Source organism: Euleptes europaea, chromosome 7 (genome assembly GCF_029931775.1).
Source record: "Euleptes europaea isolate rEulEur1 chromosome 7, rEulEur1.hap1, whole genome shotgun sequence".
NCBI classification, from domain to species: domain Eukaryota; kingdom Metazoa; phylum Chordata; class Lepidosauria; order Squamata; family Sphaerodactylidae; genus Euleptes; species Euleptes europaea.
In genome coordinates, this window is record NC_079318.1 from 89,004,834 (window position 1) to 89,026,317 (window position 21,484).

Below are 21,484 nucleotides of genomic sequence, written 5' to 3' on the forward strand. Positions count from 1 at the left end.
GAGGAAAGGTTGAAGGAGCTGGGTATGTTTAGCCTGAAGAGGAGAAGACTGAGAGGGGATATGATAACCATCTTCAAGTACGTGAAAGGCTGTCATATAGAGGATGGTGCCGAGTTGTTTTCTATTGTCTCAGAAGGTCGGACCAGAACCAACGGGTTGAAATTAAATCAAAAGAGTTTCCGTCCCTGGAGGTGCTCCTTCCCTGGAGGTTTTTAAGCAGAGGCTAGATGGCCAACTGTCAGCAATGCTGATGCTATGGACTTGAGCAGTTCATGAGAGGGAGGGCATCTTGGCCGTCTTCTGGGCATGGAGTAGGGGTCACTGGGGGTATGTGGGGGGAGGTAGTTGTGAATTTCCTCCATTGCGCAGGGGGTTGGCCTAGATGACTCTGGTGGTCCCTTCCAACTCTATGATTCTAATGTGACCAAAGTACAATAGCCTCAGTTTAGGCATTTTAGCTTCTATGGAGAATTCAGGCTTGATTTGATCGAGAACCCTGTGATTTGTCTTTTTTGGCGGTCCACGGTATCTGTCAAACTCGCCCCCAACACCATATTTCAAAGGAATCCATTCTCTTCCTGTCATTTTGCAGTTGCTAAACCTGGCCTCATTTTCAGTGGTCTGCTGTTCTGAACTGGGCATGAGCAGTGGAGAGCTGGGGCAGTGCAGAGCAGTGGTTCTCACAGTGGGAGGTACCGCCCCTAGTGGTGGTGGTGGGAAAACCTAGGGGGTTGCTAAGAGGCAAGGGGGGGAAAGGGGGAGGCACTGGAGATGAGCCCCTTTGACCGCACTGTTCACTTATATTAGATTGATCTGTCTAGAGCCTAGAGCAAAACACCTTACGCGTTCCATCTTTAAAGTTTTACTGCTCTTATCTCTTTCAAACGTTTGTTCGTATTTACAATTCTGCGTTGTTCCAAGTTCCAATTATTGGTAATAGCTATTGATTTTCTTATAAATTAGTTACCCTCCGTCAGTGGTAGGTGAAAGTTTGTGCATGTTTGTTTTGAATTTTATTGTTATTAGCGTCCTAAGTGGGTCGTGCAAACTGCTATTCTGAATAATGCTTTTTACAGGCTACCCTGATCTCATCAGATCTCATAAGCTAAGTAAGGTTGACCCTGGCTAGTATTTGGATGAGATACCTCCAAAGGAATGCCTGAAGAGGAGAAGAACCAACGGGTTGAAATTAAATCAAAAGAGTTTCCGTCTAGACATTAGGAAGAATTTTCTAACAGTTAGAGCGGTTCCTCAGTGAAACAGGCTTCCTCGGGAGGTGGTAAGCTCTCCTTCCCTGGAGGTTTTTAAGCAGCGCCTAGATGGCCATCTGTCAGCAATGCTTACTCTGTGACCTTAGGGGTTGGACTAGATGACCCTGATGGTCCCCTCCAACTCTATGATTCTATGATTCTATGACCAGGGTCATGGCAAACCACCTCTGAAGGTCTCTTACCTTGAAAACCCTATGGGGTCGCCATAAGTCAGCTGTGACATAATGGCAAAAAAACAAAACAAGCTGGCGCTGGGGATGAATTCATGGAAACAAGAGGTCGATGGCCCCCCAACATTTGGGAGTCACTGGTGTAGAGGCTACACCATCATAGTAGGCGTAGGGAGGGAGAGCAAGTGGCAAATCCCCACTCAGCCACAAAACTCACAGGGTGACCTCGGGCCTGTGGCTCTCAGCCTGACCTACTTCTCAGGGCTGTTGTGAGGATTAAGTGGAGGAAGTACAGAGCTCTGGGAAAAGAAGGATAAAAACATGATTGATAGATTAGATTTCCATTTGCTGCAGCATCTTTCCTCTTTCTCTTCGCTAACAAAACACTGCAAAAAATATTCAGCATGATTATACATATGGCTGCATCAAGCTTCTTTTAGAATTGCTTTTTTTGTAGGGTTTTATCAATACCCGTTTGCACATCAGTAAAGTGGAGAGAGGGAAAGACTCAAGGAAGTGACAGGCGTGGCAAATTGTGCATGTTTCAGTTCTGGAATCCAGTGCTTGAAATTCTCCTAGTTGAGCCAGATGGAAAGAGGGACAGAATTCAGCACTAAGCTAACTTCTAGAACAATAAAGGAATGGAATGGGGGTTAGGGGAGGGAAATCCGCTCATCCCTGTTGCTAACTTATATATCCGGTAATTAATCCTGTTGTGAATACTAGGGAAGGATTTGCCAAGGCGGCTGTTCGTTCTGAAGCAGCTTGGATTGAGGTGGGGATTTATTTTGGGGGAGAGGAGGAAGACGTAGTCCTGGATTAGGGTTAGGGTTGCCACCCTCCAGGTAGCACATGGAGAAAATGGCTGCTTTGGTGGGCGGGCTGACTTTCTCTACCACTTAAGGAAGAGTCAAACTGGCTTACAATCACCTTCCCTTCCCCTCCCCACAACAGACACCCTGTGAGGAAGGTGGGGCCGAGTGAGCTCTACGAGAGCGGCGACTAGCCCAAGGTCACCCAGCTGGCTTCGTGTGGAGGAGTGGGGAAACAAACCTGGTTCACCAGATTAGAGTCCGCCACTCATGTGGAGGAGTGGGGAATCAAACCCGGTTCTCCAGACCACCGCTCTTAACCACTACACCACGCTGGCTAGGTGGCCTGTTCCCCCCCACCCCCGGCCAGCTGAGGGGCAGTGGGCAGGCCTGTTAATTAGCAGGCAATTGCCCGCCATTAACAGGCACCTGGCAACCCTATATTGGCAACTTATGTGAAGAGTAATATGTAGTTTGGCCTAAAACAGGGCTGGCCAGAGGAGCAGCAGACCAAGCGCCATAGGCCAGCCAAGCTGGTCTGTGCTGGAATTTGGTATCCTTGCAGAGATGTGGTATAATTCTGTGTGTGTGATCCAGCCATGGCTGAAGAAGACCAGCTGCTCAGCCCTATCTCGCCCTGAGCCACTGTCACAACTTGGGCCTAGAAGTTGTTTGCCTGCTACTTCGAGGGAAGAGAGTGTTCCAGCCAGAGCTGCTCAGCTGCGTCCTCCTCTATGCCCCAGGAAAGGACTCAGGATGGGGAAAGGATGTACTAGCCAACGAGTATTAAACTGTGGAATTCAGTGCCAGCGGATGTAGTGATGGCCACGAGCAGGGATGGCTTTAAAATCTGTGGCTACTAGCCACGAGAACTCAAGGGAACCTTCATGTACAGAGGCAGCAAACCTCAGAACGTGAGTGCTGGGAGGCAACATCGGGGGAAGGTGAGGTTGCCAACTAAGGTCTTTTATGCATGGCTGTTTCCCGCGCCATCACCCCTCCGATGAATTCGAGTCTTTGTTTGGATTATGCACGCGGTTTCTGACCATCAGAGGTTGCCTCGCTCCCCCCGCCTTTCCCCGCATTATGCCCCTGTTTTCAAATTCGAGATAAAATTGGTCGCTGAAACATGGGGAAACTGAGGGGGAGATGACTTCAGATGATCAGAGTGACTTCTGACGATTAGAAACAACATGCACAATCCAAACAAAAATCCGGTCGTCAGAGGGGTGATGGTGAGTGAAACAGCCACGCAGAAAGACCTAGGGTTGCCAACCTCTAGGTGGGAGCCGTAGATCTCCTGGAACTACACCTGATCTCCAGACTATATAGCACATTTATTTATTTATCATTTATTTATTTAGAAGAAGAAGAAGAATATGCTGGCCAATGGCTGTAACAATAAATGGCAATGGAAGAAGAAGAAGAAGACTTGGTTTTTATATGCTGACTTTCTCTACCACTTAAGGAAGAATCAAACCAGCTTACAATCACCTTCCCTTCCCCTCCCCACAACAGACACCCTGTGAGCTAGGTGGGGCTGAGAGAGCTGTGACGAGCCCAAGGTCACCCAGCTGGCTCCATGTGAAGAAGTGGGGAAACAAATCCAGTTCACTAGATTAGCGTCTACCGCTCATGTGGAGTACTGGGGAATCAAACCCGGTTCTCCAGATCAGAGTCCACGGCTCCAAACCACCGCTCTTAACCACTACACCACGCTGGCTCTCAATTTAAAATATTTATTCCACTTGTCCTGGAGAAAATGGCTGCTGTATGGTGTTATACCCTACCAAACTCCCTCCTTTCCCTAAAGCCCACCGTCCAAGGCTCCACCCTCAAGTCTCCAGGGATTTCCAAACCTGGAGTTGGCACCCCTATTTGGGGAGGAGCCTAGGGAGGGTGGGGCTTGGGGAATGAAGTGTGAGCAGCACATTCTGAGAGTTCCATGGATCAAAGAGGGAAGTTGATCAGGCTTCCCCTCTGAACTCCCACCCAATTTAGCACAGAGTTCCTTTTATCAAGCTTCAGCTTGCCAAGAACTAAAGAGACCCGAGGCGGAAAGTTCTTGGAACAGAGCTGCTGCTTTCATTGAATATGAGGCATTGCAAATTAACTTCAAAGCATACGCTCACTCGCTCAAGGTGGTTGACCAAGCTGGAGAGGGTTACACAGCCCGATCAGGAGAAATCCAGCAAGGGAGATTCCTGCCCTTCGTTTGGAGGTCCCTGGTCTTTATACGCTTTTTTCCTGGGATTTGTGTGGTGTGATTGCCCTGTAATGGGCAGCCATGGACATGGCTCTGAGGTCCAGCACCTGCTTGGCATGCAGAAGGTGCCAGGGTCAGTCCCTGACATCTCCTGTTAAAAAAGATCCGGTAGAGTTGTCAGCTCCAGGTTGTCAAATACCTGGAGATTTTGGGGATGGAGCCTGAAAAGTAGGATTGCCAGGTCCCTCTTCACCACCGGCAGGAAATTTTTGGGGTGGAGCTTGAGGAGGGCGAGGTTTGGGGAAGGACTTAATTGCCATAGAGTCCAATTGCCAAAGCTGCCATTTTCTCCAGGTGAACTGATCTCTATCAGCTAGAGATCAGTTGTAATAGCTGGAGATCTCCAGCTAGTACCTGGAGGTATGACATTGAAGTCCCTCCTCTCCCCAAACCCCGCCCTTCAGGCCCCACCCCCAAAATCTCCAGGTATTTCCCAACCTGGAGCTGGCAACCCTACCTGAGTGCAATGTTAGACTTATAATTTGAGTTGCCAGGTCCCTTTTTGCCACCGGCAGGAGGTTTTGGGGCAGAGTCTGAGGAAGGCGGGGTTTGAGGAGGAGAGGGACTTCAATGCCATAGAGTCCAAAGCGGCCATTTTCTCCAGGGGAACTGATCTCTAGCGGCTGGAGATAATAGCAGGAGATCTCCAGCTAGTACCTGGAGGTTGGCAACCCTACTTATAATCCATTAAACATTTGCAGCCGCTGCAGTGGTTTCTAGTGTAATCGCATATTGTTATGAGTCCTGCGGTTCTTGTGGTCAGCCGTGCCTCGCAAAGACAGCTCCTTCTGCATTCTCAGGTGGTGCAGCTGTGCATGGGCCCATCCTTTTTCTGCAGGGACTCCTGCTTTTTGACTTGCATAGAATTTTAGCGCTGCAAGGACAGCCAGCTTTAGCAATTAAAGGCAGAGAATTAGAGAGCACAGAATTCACGAGTGTAAGCTCTAGCCCTGCGGCAAACCCATAAACAGATTTCAGCAGAAGGCAAATCCGCGAAAGCAGTTTTATTGGTTAGAATCGACAGGTTTCACAAGCCATATTCAAAAGGACACTAGTAAGGGTCAAAGGCAAGGCACATAGCATATATGGGAGAGCAAAAGGAGATAACCATTTACCCAGGCAACCCCCCCCCCCCAACAGGCAGGAAGGAGCACTCAGCGATTCCCACAGTATTGGAATCTATGAAGACTAAACACGGGGATTAGACTGGCCTTGGACAGAATAGCACAACAGCACCTGGAAGCAGCACAACAATACTACCACATACCATCCTCATGGCCTGCTCCTGACAACGAGGAATTAATTTGGCCCTTCTCTCAATCAGAACCAATAGACCCCCAGATAGATATCCTGACTACCAGGAGGGACTACAGTGGGGGTGCATTGCCTTGGAGTTAGGGTTACCAACTCCAGGTTGGAAAATTTCTGGAGGCTTTGGGGGTGCAGTAGGGTTGCCAACTTCCAGGCACTAGCTGGAGATCTCCTGCTATTACAACTGATCTCCAGCCAACAGAGATCAGTTCACCTGGAGAAAATGGCTGCTTTGGCAATTGGACTCTATGGCATTAAAGTCCCTCCCCTCCCCAAACCCCGCCCTCCTCAGGCTCTGCCCCAAAAACCTCCCACCAGTAGCAAAGAGGGACCTGGGTCACCTGGCAACCCTTGGTCCAGGGCAGCTGCTTGGGCAGCCTCTGAAACATAACCCCAGACTACATGGTCAGCTGTTATGATCCAGCAGGGCTTTTCTGATCCTCTTATGTCTCAGATGTGTCCTGCCTTAGATGTGTCATAATCGAAACATTTAAATTAGCATTCTTAAATTATTATTTTTTAAAAAATTATTGTTATACTGATTTCTTGACTTATTTGAACTGCCTTGAGTCACACTTCACAAGACACGGGCACGGTAGAAGCCTTTGAAAATGAATTGAAAAATTAAGGAGGAGCTTTTCTTTTTTTGCCTTCTCTCCAGCACAATGAGTCTTCTACTAGGGTTGCCAACCTCCAGGTAGTAGCTGGAGATCCCCTGCTATTACAACTGATCTGCAGCCAACAGAGATCAGATCACCTGGATAAAATGGCCGCTTCGGCCATTGGACTCTAAGACATTGAAGTCCCTCCCCAAACCCCACCCTCCTCAGGCTCCACCCCAAAAACCTCCCGCCGGTGGCAAAGAGGGACCTGGCAACTGTGAGAAATATCAGAGATCAATAATTCTTGCTTTCTGACTATGGCTCCCACCCAACTATAAGATATAGAAAGAATTGTTTTTTATATGATTATGGATAACCTTTGCAAGATGCTAGTTCCTGCAGATACTGGAACACATTGTGAAATTTGCTGATGCAGAATCTATGAAGGGTTTTGCCTTAACCACAGGCCCCTTGTGACTGGCATAACCAGCAGATATGGCTAGTAACCCCTTCGTGGGTCCTGGCAGATCTCTAGCTCAGAAGGATCTAAGACTGGCAATCTGCCCCCTCCCACGGACAGGAATAGCCTCTATTCAAGGAGATGTGAGTTTGTTTTGCTGAGAAAAGGAACCTTTTCCCCCCTTGCAGAAGAGTTGTGAGCTATGGAGCTGCTAGGACTGCCCAAGAAACTGTGTTAACGCTTTCCCACCCGGACCATGGAGAAAAGTATTCCCTCTGTACTACAAGAGGTCTGGGGGTGGAAGTGGCGACAATGGAGGGGTTAAAGGTGGCAGGGCCAGAATGTGCAGGGGCAGGGGAGTCCTCATTTCATCCCTGCAGGTGGAGGTAACAGGAGCCGGCTGTAGAATCCGGCCCCGACCATGCGGAGCAGGAGCAACTCCGGCATGCGGCTGGACGGCTATACTTAGCTGGTGCAACAGACCATCCTGTGCCACCAGATGGGCGAGTGCACCACTGGTTGGATGCCTGCTTGCCCGCGCCAGAGGGGTTCATCTGGGGCAGCTGCCTGCTTGGGGCTTGGTCAGCTAATTTTTAAGTTGATAATTTTGTATGGCCTGCAAATGATGTTATAAATATCCAAATGGCCCTTGGTAGAAAAAAGGTTTCCCACCCCTGTAATAGGCCCTTGGCACTGGAGAACAACACTGCCATTAGAAGAACAGGAGTGTTCAAGCTGCAATTGGAGGCACATGCAATTAGACACTCCTCCACACTCAAGGCCCTGCATGTAGAAAACTAGTAGTCAAGAATATGGCTGACATGCTAGTTTTCTACATGAAGGGATTTTTCTAAGCGTATGAAGCAACTTTCCCTATTAGACCCTGCTCTCCTTCCACTCTCAGGCCAACCTCACAACCAAAATTCCTTGGCCTCACACCCTGTCTCTGCTGCTTTCGTCCCCCCTGCCTGCCCTCAGCCTCCTACCGAAGCCTTGGCCCTGAGAACAGAGAGCGGTCTATCCCTCCGTCCTCCGGCTTCGAGAATTTTCCTTGGTGATGAATGAGGCTTGGAAACGGGCCCAAAACTGTCGCCGCAGACTCCGAGCGGCGGCTAATTGAGTCGGATCTGCTCCGCCAGTGTGGCAGGATTAATCGGCTCGGCTTCTGAAGCCCTTGCCGGGAGGTGGAGGAGAGGTTGCGGGGAGGGGGAGGAGAGGGTGGATAGGAGGGAGGAAAGAGTCAACAGGTATTTATAACAACATTAGAGTTAGGATCCCCGTGGCGCAGAGGGGTAAGCTGCAGTACTGCAGTCCAAGCTCTACTTCGACCTGAGTTCAATCCCGAAGGAAGTCGATTTCAGGTAGCCGGCTCAAGATCGACTCAGCCTTCCATCCTTCTGTGGTCGGTAAAATGAGCACCCAGCTTGCTGGGGGTAAAGGGAAGACGACTGGGGAAGGCACTGGCAAACCACCCCGTAAACAGTCTGCCTAGTAAAGGTCGGGATGTGACATCACCCCATGGGTCAGGAACGACCCGGTGCTTGCGCAGGGGACCTTTACCTTTTTTAGAGTTCAGCAGCACCTTAGAGACCAACAAAATTTTCCGGAGTACAAGTGAAGACTCTAAAACGACTGCAGATGGAGGTTAAAGTAGAAAGTGCCAAAGCAGGACTACAGCTGAACATCAAGAAGACAAAAGTCATGGGGGATTACACAAGTTTAAGCTTGACGACGAATTTGAAATTGTTCAAGATTTTCTGTTCTTTGGCTCCATCATCAACCAAAAGGCAGACTGCAACCAAGAAATCGGAAGGAGGTTGAGGCTGAGAATGGCAGCCATGAAGGAGCTAGAAAAGATTCTTAAGTGTAAGGTTGTGTCAATGGCCACCAAGATCAAGATATTTCATATCATAGTATTCTCCATTACTATGTATGGGTGTGAAAGTTGAACAATGAAGAAAGCTGACAGGAAGAAAGTAGATTCCTTTGAAATGTGGTGTTGGAGGAGAGGGTTACGGATACCGTGGACCTCCCAAAAGACAAATGAGTTGGTTCTCGATCAAATCAAGCCTGAACTCTCCTTAGAAGCTAAAATGACTAACCTGAGGCTATCATGCTTTGGTCACATAATGAGAAGACAAGAGTCACTGGAAAAGAAAATAATGCCAGGAAAAGTCGAAGGCAGCAGGAAAAGAGGAAGACTCAACATGAGATGCATTGAGACTATAAAGGCGGCTGTTAACAACAGGACATTGATTCATTGCATCGCCATGAGTCCAAAGCAACTAGATGGCACTTAACACACACATATGTTTTCCTGGCCCTGACCTGGTTAGCCCAGCCTACCCTAGCCAGATAGCATTAGATCCCAGAATCTAAGCAGGGTTGGTCCTGGTTAGCATTTGGATGGGAGACCACCAAGGAATACCAGGGTCACGATGCCGAGGCAGGTAATGTTCATCTCTTGCCTTGAAAAGAAGAATAAGAGTTGGTTTTTTATATGCCAACTTTCTCTACCACTTAAAGAAGAATCAAACCGGCTTACAATCACCTTCCCTTCCCCTCCCCACAGAAGACACCCTGTGAGGTACGTGGGGCTGAGAGAGCTCTAAGAGAGCTGTGACTAGTTCAAGGTCACCCAGCTGGCTTCATGTGGGGGAGTGGGGAAACCAACCTGGTTCACCAGATAAGGGTCTGCTGCTCATGTGGAGGAGTGGGGAATCAAACTTGGTTCTCCAGATTAGAGTCCACCGCTCCAAACCACTGCTGTTAACCACTAACCACTAAACTACGCTGGCTCTCCCCATGGGGCTGACATAAGTTGGTTGTGAGTCATAGCTCACTTTGTCAAATACAAATGAACATGAAGATCCACCAGCCCAACTCTCTCCCACTGGCCCTTCTTGGTAACACCCCTCCCAACTGATTTATGATGGGTCTTCATTTTTCATTTGTATCCAATGACATGAGCTTTGGCCCATGATAATTTATACCCTGGAAAATTTTGGTTGGTTTTTAAGGTGCTACAAGACTCAACATTTATTCTGCTACTACAGAAGAAGAGGAGTTGGCATGCATTATCTGGCTGAGGTTGGGGAGGGAGCCATGTGGGCCCAAAGCAAAATCCACCCTCCCAAAAACCCCATAAAGGTAAAGGTCCCCTGTGCAAGCACCAGGTCATTCCTGACCCATGGGGTGATGTCACATGCCGATGTTTACTAGGCAGACTTTGGTTACTGGGTGGTTTGCCAGTGCCTTCCCCAGTCGTCTTCCCTTTACCCCCAGCAAGCTGGGTACTCATTTTACCGACCTCAGAAGGATGGAAGGCTGAGTCAACCTTGAGCCGGGTACTTGAAACCGACTTCTGTCGGGATCAAACTCAGGTCGTGAGCAGAGCTTGGACTGCAGTACTGCAGCTTACCACTCTGCGCCACGGGGCTCCCTAAAAACCCCATACAATAGCTTTAATTCGGAACCATCAAAATCACACAAAACCCTGTGCAACCTGTTGAGTTCTCCAGAACTCTTCACTGGGGCGCATGTGTCTATGTTTAAGGTAGGAGGTCCAGTATTGTTGCTGTTATATTCTTACCTGACAGTAGGGGTGGTTGGTGCTTACAATCCCCTTCTCTTCTGCTGTGTGCTTCGTTCTTTGAAAGGGGACAGGTGCAAATTTACTCGCACAGTCAGGTAAGAGAGCAAAGGCTTTGAGTTTCTCACAGTGCAGTCCCAAGGTCACTCACACCCCTCTAAACCCATTGACTTCAATGGGATTAGAAGGGTATAATAACTCTTTTTAGGATTGCAATGTCAGACACTTTATCTGGCCATTTATAGTAATTGAATAACACATCTGAGTGTTCAATTAGGATCCATTATTCATTTTGATTTCTTACATCCAATATCCTCTTCCTCTTTGAAGTCTAATCTCTTTTTCCCTTTATGCCGGTCTCTTGAGCTTTTGTTAATGTTTTCCTTAAAAAAAAAAAGTTGGCAATCAAAGTAAGAATTTTTCAAAAGCGGAACAAAAGCAGATGCTTTGCAAGACAAGAGTTGTTCCACGGGCTAATTAAAATACACTCTCCATAACCTGAGCTGCTAGAGCTCTTTGCAAAGGCCTTCTTTGGGAGTTCAAGTGTACCAAATCTGAATTGCTAAGCCCTGGCAGGCGGACCTAGCAAGATATCAGCCATTTCCCCCAGCAAGCAGAAAATGTGTAGATTAGCATTAACAGTTTAGGTTATTTTAAGCACGGTACAAATAATGTCACCAGTTGCTGTTTTCTGTGCATCTAAAAATATGGCCAAGATCTTGTAGATGTTTTATGCAAATTGAGTAATGGATGCCAGATTGGGGGACTCTGGAACGGGCTTACAGTCCTGGAACATCTGTACATAATAACACAAGAAAAGCCAGCTCTGGGTAGGGAAATACCTGGAGATTTCAGGGGCGGAGCCTGAGAGGGGCGGGGTTTAGGGAGGGGAGAGACTTCATTGCCATAGAATCCACTTGCCAAAGCGGCCATTTTCTCCAGGTGAAGTGATCTCTATTGGCTGGAGATCAGTTGCAATAGCAGGAGATCTCCAGCTAGTACCTGGAGGTTGGCAACCCTAAGTGGTTCCAAGCTCTCTCTCTTTCAGAAATTGTCAAGTTAACTCATCTGGGAAATAAGAGATGCTTCTGCGATTTTCCTCATCCAAACTTCTCCCCAGATTACGGAGTTCCAACTTGGGTCTGATAACTGTTCCAATCTGTTGGCAGAGATTTTTGCCCTCAGAAGAGATTCTTTATGGTGGTGAAGAGTTCCTTCCACTAGAGCAGTGGTTCCCAGACTTTTCAGGCCACTGCCCCCTTGGTTCCACAACCCCAGCGCCCCCTACCCTATCCAGCAACACAGTTAAAGCCCCCCCTCTAGCACCCCCTGCTGCCCCCTTGCCTCTTAGTGCCCCCCTAGGTAATCCCACCGCCCCCCAGGGGGTAGTACTACCCACTTTGGGAACCACTGCACTAGAGGGAAACTCCACCATCAATAGAACGGAGTCACAGACATGGTGCATTAAGATATTCTGTCTTGTGTATTTCTTTTATTTCCAAATGTTCTCCATGTAGGCTTGAGATGTAATTTCCTATTCATTGGTGTATCCAAATGTTGTCCATGCTTGCATGATGTATACCTTCCTCTTCATTAGTGTATTTCTCTCTCCCCTGTATCAGCTATGTTACCTTTGCAAACCAGCCCATAGGTCAAACACTGCAAAAAAGCAATTTTGATGTGATTATGTATACAGTGATGTCAAATTTTTGCATGGTGTTTTCCTAATGTGCAGGAATGCACCAGTCACTTACTATGCAACGGAATCTTGATACACAGCAAGATTGCTTTTGGGGGGTGTTTCAGCATGGTGTAGTGGTTAAGAGTGGTGGTTTGGAGCGATGGACTTTAATCTGGAGAACCGGGTTTGATTCCCCACTCCTCCATATGAGTGGCAGATGCCAATCTGGAGAACTGGGTTTGTTTCCCCACTCTTACACATGAAGCCAGCTGGGTGACCTTGGGCTAGTCACTCACAGTTCCCTCAGAATTCTCTTAGCCCCATCTACCTCACAGGGTGTCTGTTGTGGGGAGGGAAAGGGACGGTGATCGTAAGCTGGTTTGATTCTTCCTTAAGTGGTAGAGAAAGTCGGCATATAAGAACCAACTCTTCTTCTTCTTCTTCTTCTTCTTCTTCTTCTTCTTCTTCTTCATCATCATCATCATCACCACCATCATCATCATCGATGTGCGCATGCGCATAGCAAAATGTATAAAGGGGAGACTCAAACTGACTAAAGGGATGGCAAAAACTTCAGCCATCTATGCATGGAATTCAGTTTAGAGATTCTGCTTGTTAAAAAGGAATTAAGTAACAGCACAATCCTAAAGAGAGTTACTTCAGTCTAAGCCCATTGAAATAAATGGTCTCAGACTGGAGTAAATCTTTTTAGGATTGCATTGTAAGAACTTTTAGGACAATAAAGGAGCATAAGGGGCAGGGGCGGGGGGGAACATGAAAAGGAACAAATCAACTTGTTGGGAGAAAATGGACTTCCATGGCATCCCTTTAACTGGAGATGACAGGGATAGGGTTGCCAGGTACCTCTTCACCACCTGCATGAGGTTTTTTTGGGGTGGAGCCTGAGGAGGGCGGGGTTTGGGGAGGGGAGGGACTTCAATGCCATAGAGTCCAATTGCTAAAGCGGCCATTTTCTCCAGGGGAACTGAATTCTATCGGCTGCAGATCAGTTGTAATAGCAGGAGCTACTACCTGGAGGTTGGCAACCCTAGCCAGGGATTGAACTTGGAACCTTCTATATGCCAAGCAGATGCTCAACAAACTGAGCCACAGCCCTTCCCCAGTGGGCCGATGACCCCACCCTGGTCCCACAGATTGTACACTGTGCAAGTGCAGAGGGCACACCTACCTGAACACATGAAGCTGCCTTATACTGAATCAGACCCTTGGTCCGTCAAAGTGGCATCCCATGTTCTTGCTTTGCTCCTTCTGGGATTTCGTTGAGCCGGGTGTGGAATAAAGACATGTGAGAGGCCTTGGGCGCATAGGAATGGCAGCCTGGATTTTTTTTTTTTTGAGGGGTGTATTTATGTGTGGCTTTCAATCTGAGCTTTCGCTCCGTCCTCTACCAACACTGCCTTCCTTCTTCCCTCCACTGTCAGAGGCAGTTTTATTCAAAAAGGCTCTCGACAGCATTCTTCCTCACTTATTAATACGGCCGAGTACATTTCAGCGCTCCAAGTGTAAATATTCAAACAGCGGTATCTCTCCCTCCTTCGCCTCCGAAGAGAATAGCTTCCTTGTGTGTGAATGAATTGAAACAGAATAAATCATTTCTGGCAGAAGCATTGTGTGTATGCAAGGGGGAAGGAGGGGGGATGGAGGGGAGGGGAGAATCTCCTAAGGATACTCCCACAATGCATCAGGCAGGCCCCTTTCTTCCTCCTGAAGGCTAAAACGAGGGAGAGAAGCCCTCTAAAGGTCGCTTGGTGGTAGGGTTGCCAACCTCCAGGTACTAGCTGGAGATCTCCCAGGAGTACACCTGAACTGCAGCCTATAGAGATCATTTCACCTGGAGGAATTGGCCTCTTTGGAAGGTGGACTCTATGGCATTATACCCCAATGAAACCCCTCCCTTCCCCAAATAGGGTTCTCAAACTCCAGGTACTAGCTGGAGATCTCCTGCTATTACAACTGATCTCCAGCCGACAGAGATCAGTTCCCCTGGAGAAAATGGCCACTTTAGCAATTGGACTCTAGGGCACTGAAGTCCCTCCCCTCCCCAAACCCCGCCCTCCTCAGGCTCCACCCCAACAACCTCCCGCCGGTGACAAAGAAGGACCTGGAAACCCTATCCCCAAACTCCGCCCTCCTCAGCTCCACCCCAAAAATCTCCAGGCATTTCCCAACCCAGAGCTGGCAACCCTACTTGGTGGTGAGCAGGCACTCTACATGGGCCCAGAGGCCCTCTTTGAAGCTGAATCCAGAGGCTGTGCTGAAATGAATCCACTGTCAAACCTGGTGGCTTGTGATTCAGCATAGAGCTGCCTTGCCAGCGGAGCCATCGGGCAACCTGCCAGTCTCGGAGCCGCATCTGCAGATGCTGGGTGCTGGTCAAATGAGAGCGGAGGACTCGACCTCCTCTGCTAATAGCGACAGCTTAAAAGTCTTCTGAAGAGGGCCATAAATCTTTGATAAGGACTAAGGTAAAAAGGCTGGGTGTGAATCTGTGGGGCTGCTGAGCCTGCCAGAGGTGAGGATTGCTGGGAGGGGGAATTAAAGATTCCTCTTCACACATTTCACAGTAGTAGCATTGCCAACTTCCAGGTGGTGGCTGGAGATCGCCTGCTATTACAACTAAGGTTGCCAACCTCCAGGTAATAGCTGGAGATCTCCTGCTATTACAACTGATCTCCAGCCAATAGAGATCAGTTAAGGTAAAGGTCCCCTGTGCAAGCACCGGGTCATTCCTGACCCATGGGGTGATGTCACATCCCGACGTTTTCTAGGCAGACCTTGTTTACGGGGTGGTTTGCCACTGCCTTCCCCAGTCATCTTCCCTTTACCCCCAGCAAGCTGGGTACTCATTTGACCGACCTCGGAAGGATGGAAGGCTGAGTCAACCTTGAGCCTGGCTACCTGAAACTGACTTCCTTTGGGATTGAACTCAGGTCGTGAGCAGAGCTTGGAGTACTGCAGCTTACCACTCTGCACCACGGGGCTCCAGTTACCTGGAGAAAATGGCCACTTTGGCAACTGGACTCTATGGCATTGAAGTCCCTCCCCTTCCCACACCCCGCCCTCCTCAGGCTCCGCCTTAAAAACCTCCCGCCAGTGGCAAAGAGGGACCTGGCAACCCTACACAGTAGACAGGTTGGGTTTGCACCCCCCTGAGTCAGAGGTAAGGCTTGCAGCCTCCAGGTGAGGCCAGGCGATCCCCTGGAATTACTGCTCATCTCTAGACTACAAAGATCAGTTCCCCTGGAGAAAATGGCCACTTTGGAGACTGGACTCTAGGATATTATATTCTGCTGAGGTCTTTCCCCAGGCTCCACCTCCAAACCTCAAAGGATTTCCCAAGCCAGAGTTGGAAAGCCTAGTCGGAGGTAATACAATCACAAATGTGGTACCCCATTACAATATATACATGTGGAGGTTGGACAGTGTAGAAAGCTGACAGGAAGAAAATGTGGTGGTGGAGTAGGGTTCCCAGCTCCAGGTAGGAAAATAACTGGATATTTGGGGGGTGGAGCCTGAAAAGGCCAGGGTTTGGGGAGGGGAGAGATTTCAACGGGGTATAATGCCATAGAGTCCACCTTCCACAGTGGCCATTTTCTCCAGGTGAACTGATCTCTGTCACCTGAAGATCAGTTGTAATAGCAGATCTCCAGACACCACCTGGAGTTTGGCAACCCTATGGTAGAGGAGAGTTTTATGGATACAATGGACTAACTGCCAAAAAGACAAATAAGTGGTTTCCAGATCAAATGAAGCCTGAACTCTCCCTAGAAGCTAAAATGACTAAAAGGCTGTTGTGCTTTTGGACACATTATGAGAAGACAAGACTCACTGGAAAAGACCATAGCGCTGGGAAAAAAGTTAAAAGCACCTGGAAAGGAGGAAGACCCAACATGAGTTGGATTGACTCAACCAAGGAAGCCATGGCCCGAGAGCATTTCTACCAAAGGAGAGAACTGAACAAGTTTCTACACCATAGGCAGCAAATCCTGAGGGTTGCCAGGTCTCACTTTGCCACCTGTGGGAGGTTTTTGGGGTGGAGCCTGAGAAGGGCGGGGTTTGGGGAGGGGAGGAACTTCAGTGCCATAGAGTCCGATTGCCAAAGCGGCCATTTTCTCCAGGTGAACTGATCTCTTTCAGCTGGAGATCAATTGTAATAGCAGGAGATCTCCAGCTAGCACCTTACATGGCCCTCAGTTTGCAAGACCTGAGGAAGGCTGTTAACAATAAGCCATTTTGAAGATCGTTAATTCATAGGTAGGGTTGCCAGATCTAGGTTGGGAAATACCTGGAGATTTTGGGGGTGGAGCCTAAAGAAGGTGGGGTTTGGGGAGGGACTTCAATGGGGTATAATGCCATAAAGTCCGCCTTCCAAAGCAGCCATTTTCTCCAGGGGAACGGATCTCAGTCGCCAGGAGATCATTTGTAATTCCGTGAGATCTCCAGTCTCCAACTGGACGTTGGCAACCCCGGGCTGCAGCCTCTCTCCTTCTGTCTTTACGTTCAACAACCTCTTTCAGAGACACCCGTTCTCCCTGGCTTCCCCTGACATACCTTCCTTCCCTTTGATTTTCCTTTTCTTCCCCCAACGCATCTTTATTTTTATCTGTAGATTGGAAGCTTCTGGCAGGGCCTGTTTTATTTTTAGTTTTTTTGTACAGCACCTAGCAATTTCACGGGCATGTATTCTTATTATTAATAATAACGTTAATTCATATTCTGTGCTCCTCCCGCAGGGTCAGCCTTGTCACGGCCCACTCCCTTCCCCTCCCAAAGCAACTTCGGCATCCGTGAGAAGAAAGAAATGAACAGATAGCCCATATTATGCAAACTGGGGCTATGGAATGCCAGTTCTTTTCCTTTTTGCAGACTGATTTTGCAACCAGTCAAAGGGCAGAGAATTTGTAAATCATCTTTTATTTGGCACTGAAGAAAGACAAGCACTTAGATCCGAAGACCATTAAAATGAAGATTATATAGCATATAGATTTTTTTTTTTACTAGGGAAGCCACAGCGCTGGGGATTTTAAAAAGGTTTGTTTGTTTTGCTTTCCAAGCAAGGTAAATCCACAAAACAGCAATGCTTGTAAGTCGGGTTGCCAACCTCCATGTGGTAGCAACTCAAAGCAAAAGCACCAGTAAATATTGTGCAAACAAGATAATAACAACAAAGTATTGCTCTTAGAAAATATATATTCAGAATAGTTCTAATAAGCACAACCCAGATTGAGCAAAACACCACAATAATATACAAGACGGTCTTAAAAAGACCCAATGTGAAAGCGCAAAACGTTACAAATAAATAAATCTCAGGCACAGTTGCTCAGTTCTATGAGTCCATAAAGTGCAAATGCAATAATTTAGGCAATAATTTAGGCAGCAAAGACCGGACATAATGCGATGGAAATCCGGTATAATTCCATTTCATGCGATATTTTCTCAAGCTTCATAAGTCCTTCATTGCATCATTTCATGAAGGGATATACCTTCCTTATACGCATGGACGGCAAAGTGAGACGTCTTACTTTGCCGTCCATGCGTATAAGGAAGGTATATCCCTTCATGAAATGATGCAATGAAGGACTTATGAAGCTTGAGAAAATATCGCATGAAATGGAATTATACCGGATTTCCATCGCATTATGTCCGGTCTTTGCTGCCTAAATTATTGCCTAAATTATTGCATTTGCACTTTATGGACTCATAGAACTGAGCAACTGTGCCTGAGATTTATTTATTTGTAACGTTTTGCGCTTTCACATTGGGTCTTTTTAAGACCGTCTTGTATATTATTGTGGTGTTTTGCTCAATCTGGGTTGTGCTTATTAGAACTATTCTGAATATATATTTTCTAAGAGCAATACTTTGTTGTTATTATCTTGTTTGCACAATATTTACTGGTGCTTTTGCTTTGAGTTGCTACAACTTCCAATTAGCACTTGTAGCCGTTTGTGATTACTATAACCTCCATGTGGTAGCTGGAGATCTCCCACTATTATAACTGATCTCCAGGCGACAGACAACAGTTCACCTGGAGAAAATGGCCGCTTTGGAAATTGGACTCTATGGCATTATACCCCATTGAAGTCCCTCCCCTCCCCAAACCCAGCCCTCCCCAGACTTCACCCACAAAATCTCCAGGTATTTCCCAACCCAGAGCTGGCAACCCTATTTGTAAGGCAATTGACAGGGTTCCTCTTGGAGTTCATTAAAAGCTAGGGCAGGTCTACCCAGAAGTAAATCCCATTTTATTCAGTGAGGCTTACTCCCAAGAAAGCATTTCTAGCAGCAGCTTAGGTTAGGGTTGCCAGCTCTGGGTTGGGAAATACATGGAGAATTTGGGGGTGGAGCCTGAGGAGGGTGGGGTTTGGAGAGGGGAGGGACTTCAATGCCATAGAGTCCAATTGCCAAAGCAGCCATTTTCTCCAGAGGAACTGATCTATGTCGGCTGGAGATCAGTTGTAATAGCAGGAGATCTCCAGCTACCGCCTGGAGGTTGGCAACCCTAGCTTATGCATTCTTCTCGTCGATGTCTTTGGGAGATGTCAGTGGTAGGTGTGTACAGACATTTGCTGTTTCGTATCAGTTTGTATTCACATTGAACGCCTCCACATCTCTGCATGTTGTGGGTTTAGTAGACTTGCTTATATTGTATCTGCAGGGCCTTTGCAAGATCCCATGCTCTAGGGGGAATTAGAGACCACTTTGTATTTATTTAAAGCACTTATATGCCTCCTGTTCAGAGACTTGTCAACAAAAACTCGAACATAAATGCACATAAAACCCCCAAAAGCATAAAAGCCCATGAAATACCCAGAGCATAAAACATCTCTGTGTGTAAAGTGCCGCCAAGTCGCAGCCGACTTATAGCAACCCAGTAGAGTTTTCAAGGCAAGAGACTAACCAGAGGTGGTTTGCCAGTGCCTTCATCTGCTTAGCGACCCTGGACTTCCTTGGGGGTCTCCCATCCGAGTACTAACCAGGGCTGACCCTGTTTAGCTTCTGAGATCTGATGAGATCAGGCTAGCCTGGGCCATCCAGGTCAGGGTATAAAACATAGAATCATAGAGTTGGAAGGGGCCATACAGACCATCTAGTCCAACCCCCTGCTCAATGCAGGATCAACCTGCATTGTGCTGGTTTGTCCAGCTGCTGTTTAAAAACTGCCAGAGAGGGGGAGATCACTCCCCCCCAGGCAGCCCATTTCACAGTTGAACTACTCTGACTGTAAATTTGTTTTCCTAATATCCAGAAGGTACCTTTCTGCCTGTAGTTTAAAACCATTACTGCGAGTCCTGTCCTCTGCTGCCAACAGGAACAGCTCCCTGCCCTCCTCTAAGTAACAGCCCTTCAAATACTTAAAGAGAGCAATCATGTCCCCGATCATCTAGCAATTTAAAAATAATCCTTGTAACCTGAGTTGACAGATTGTAAAAACAATTAAAAGGATCAAGAAGAAGAAGGCGCTATGGAGTTGCAACGTAAGGTGATCCTATCCAGGCGAAAGATGAGCAGAGGTAATTTGCCATTGCCTTCCTCCCTGTAGTGACCCTATTCTTCCTTGGTGGTCTCCCATCCAAGTACTGACTGTGGCGGACCCTGCTTAGTTTCCAAGTTCTGATCGGACTGGTCTAGGGCAGGCTACCAGGCTTCTGCAAAAGGATCAAACCCCCTACTTTAAGAGATGGGTAGTGGATATTGAAGGGATTTGCTGGAGAAGAAGAAGAAGAGTTGGTTTTTATATGCTGACTTTCTCTACCACTTAAGGAAGAATCAAACCGGCTTACAGTCACCTTCCCTTCCCTTCCCCTCCCCACAACTAGGGTTGCCAGGTCCCTCTTCGCTACCGGCGGGAGATTTTGGGGGCAGAGCCTGAGGAGGGTAGGGGAGGCGGAGGGGAGGGACTTCAATGCCATAGAGTCCAATTGCCAAAGTGGCCATTCTCTCCAGGTGAACTGATCTCTATTGGCTGGAGGTCAGTTGAAATAGCAGGAGATCTCCAGCTAGTACCTGGAGTTTGGCAACCCTACCCACAACAGCTACCCTCTAAGGTAGGTGGGGCTGAGAGTGGTGGTTTGGAGCAGTGGAGTCTGATCTGGAGAACTGGGTTTGATTCCCCACTCCTCCAAATGAGCTGTGGAGGCTTATCTGGTTAATTTGATTTGTTTCCCCACTTTACACATAAAGCCATCTGGGTGACCTTGGGCTCTCTCAGCCCCACCTACTTCACAGGGTGTCTGTTGTGTGGAGGGGAAGGGAAGGTGATTGTAAGAAGAAGAAGAGTTGGTTTTTATATGCTGACTTTCTCTACCACTTAAGGGAGACTCAAACCGGCTTACGATCACCTTCCCTTCCCCTCCCCACAACAGACGCCCTGTGAAGTGGATGGGGCTGAGGGTAAACCTACCTGTGGGTAAACTTAGTAGGGCTTTCAGAGGATAGCCATATTGATTTGCAGTAGAAGTAGGGTTAGGGTTTGACAGTGAAATGTACCACCGTGTTTGGCCGGGGCGATTAGATATGAGCTGAACCAGCCTGCACATTTTGGTTCAGCACCAAAGAATTCAAACACCTGTCGAACAGATTTGCGCCGGGTTTTTCAAAATTGTGCATGCTGCTAACATCACTGGAATGACTTGCATGAACACCAAAGAGCAGGATTTTTTAAAACACCGTTTCAGAAGGGTTAGCTATGCAGTCGAACATCTAAATTCAACTCCAGTAGCACCTTAGAGGCCAAATTTTTGTGAATCAAAGCACCCTTTGTCAGATAACATTGTCAGACCATCAGATACCATATCTGATGAAGGGAGCTTTGGCACTTGACAGCTCATACTCCTGAATGCCTTGTTGGCCTCTAAGGTGCTACTGGACTTGTGTCTAGGTATTTAAACATTGTGTTCATTTATGGCTATATTTTTAATGATTTGTGACAGATTTAACTGGCTATTTAAACAATTATCGCGCAAAAGGAGCAGCAGCGCAGCAGGCACGGGGGAAATAGAGCTCCCTCAGGTTGTGTGAGAATGAGCATGTGCGAAAAGCCAATCACGCTGTGCTGTGATTTTAGGAAGGAATGAGGGGGAAGCAGTCTGCTGAACTGTCACGAATGGGTGGTCAAAAAACTGGCTCGCTGTTCAGGACTGGCGAACAGGACGTGAGCGGAACTGGCAGGTGTTCGAGCATCCTTACTGATTGTTAATAATTCATTTACATACTGCCTCTGGGATACATGGATCTGGCAGATCTGTCCTGCTAACAGAGGTGCTTTCCTCTGATGCAAGAAGTCCTTCCCTGACCT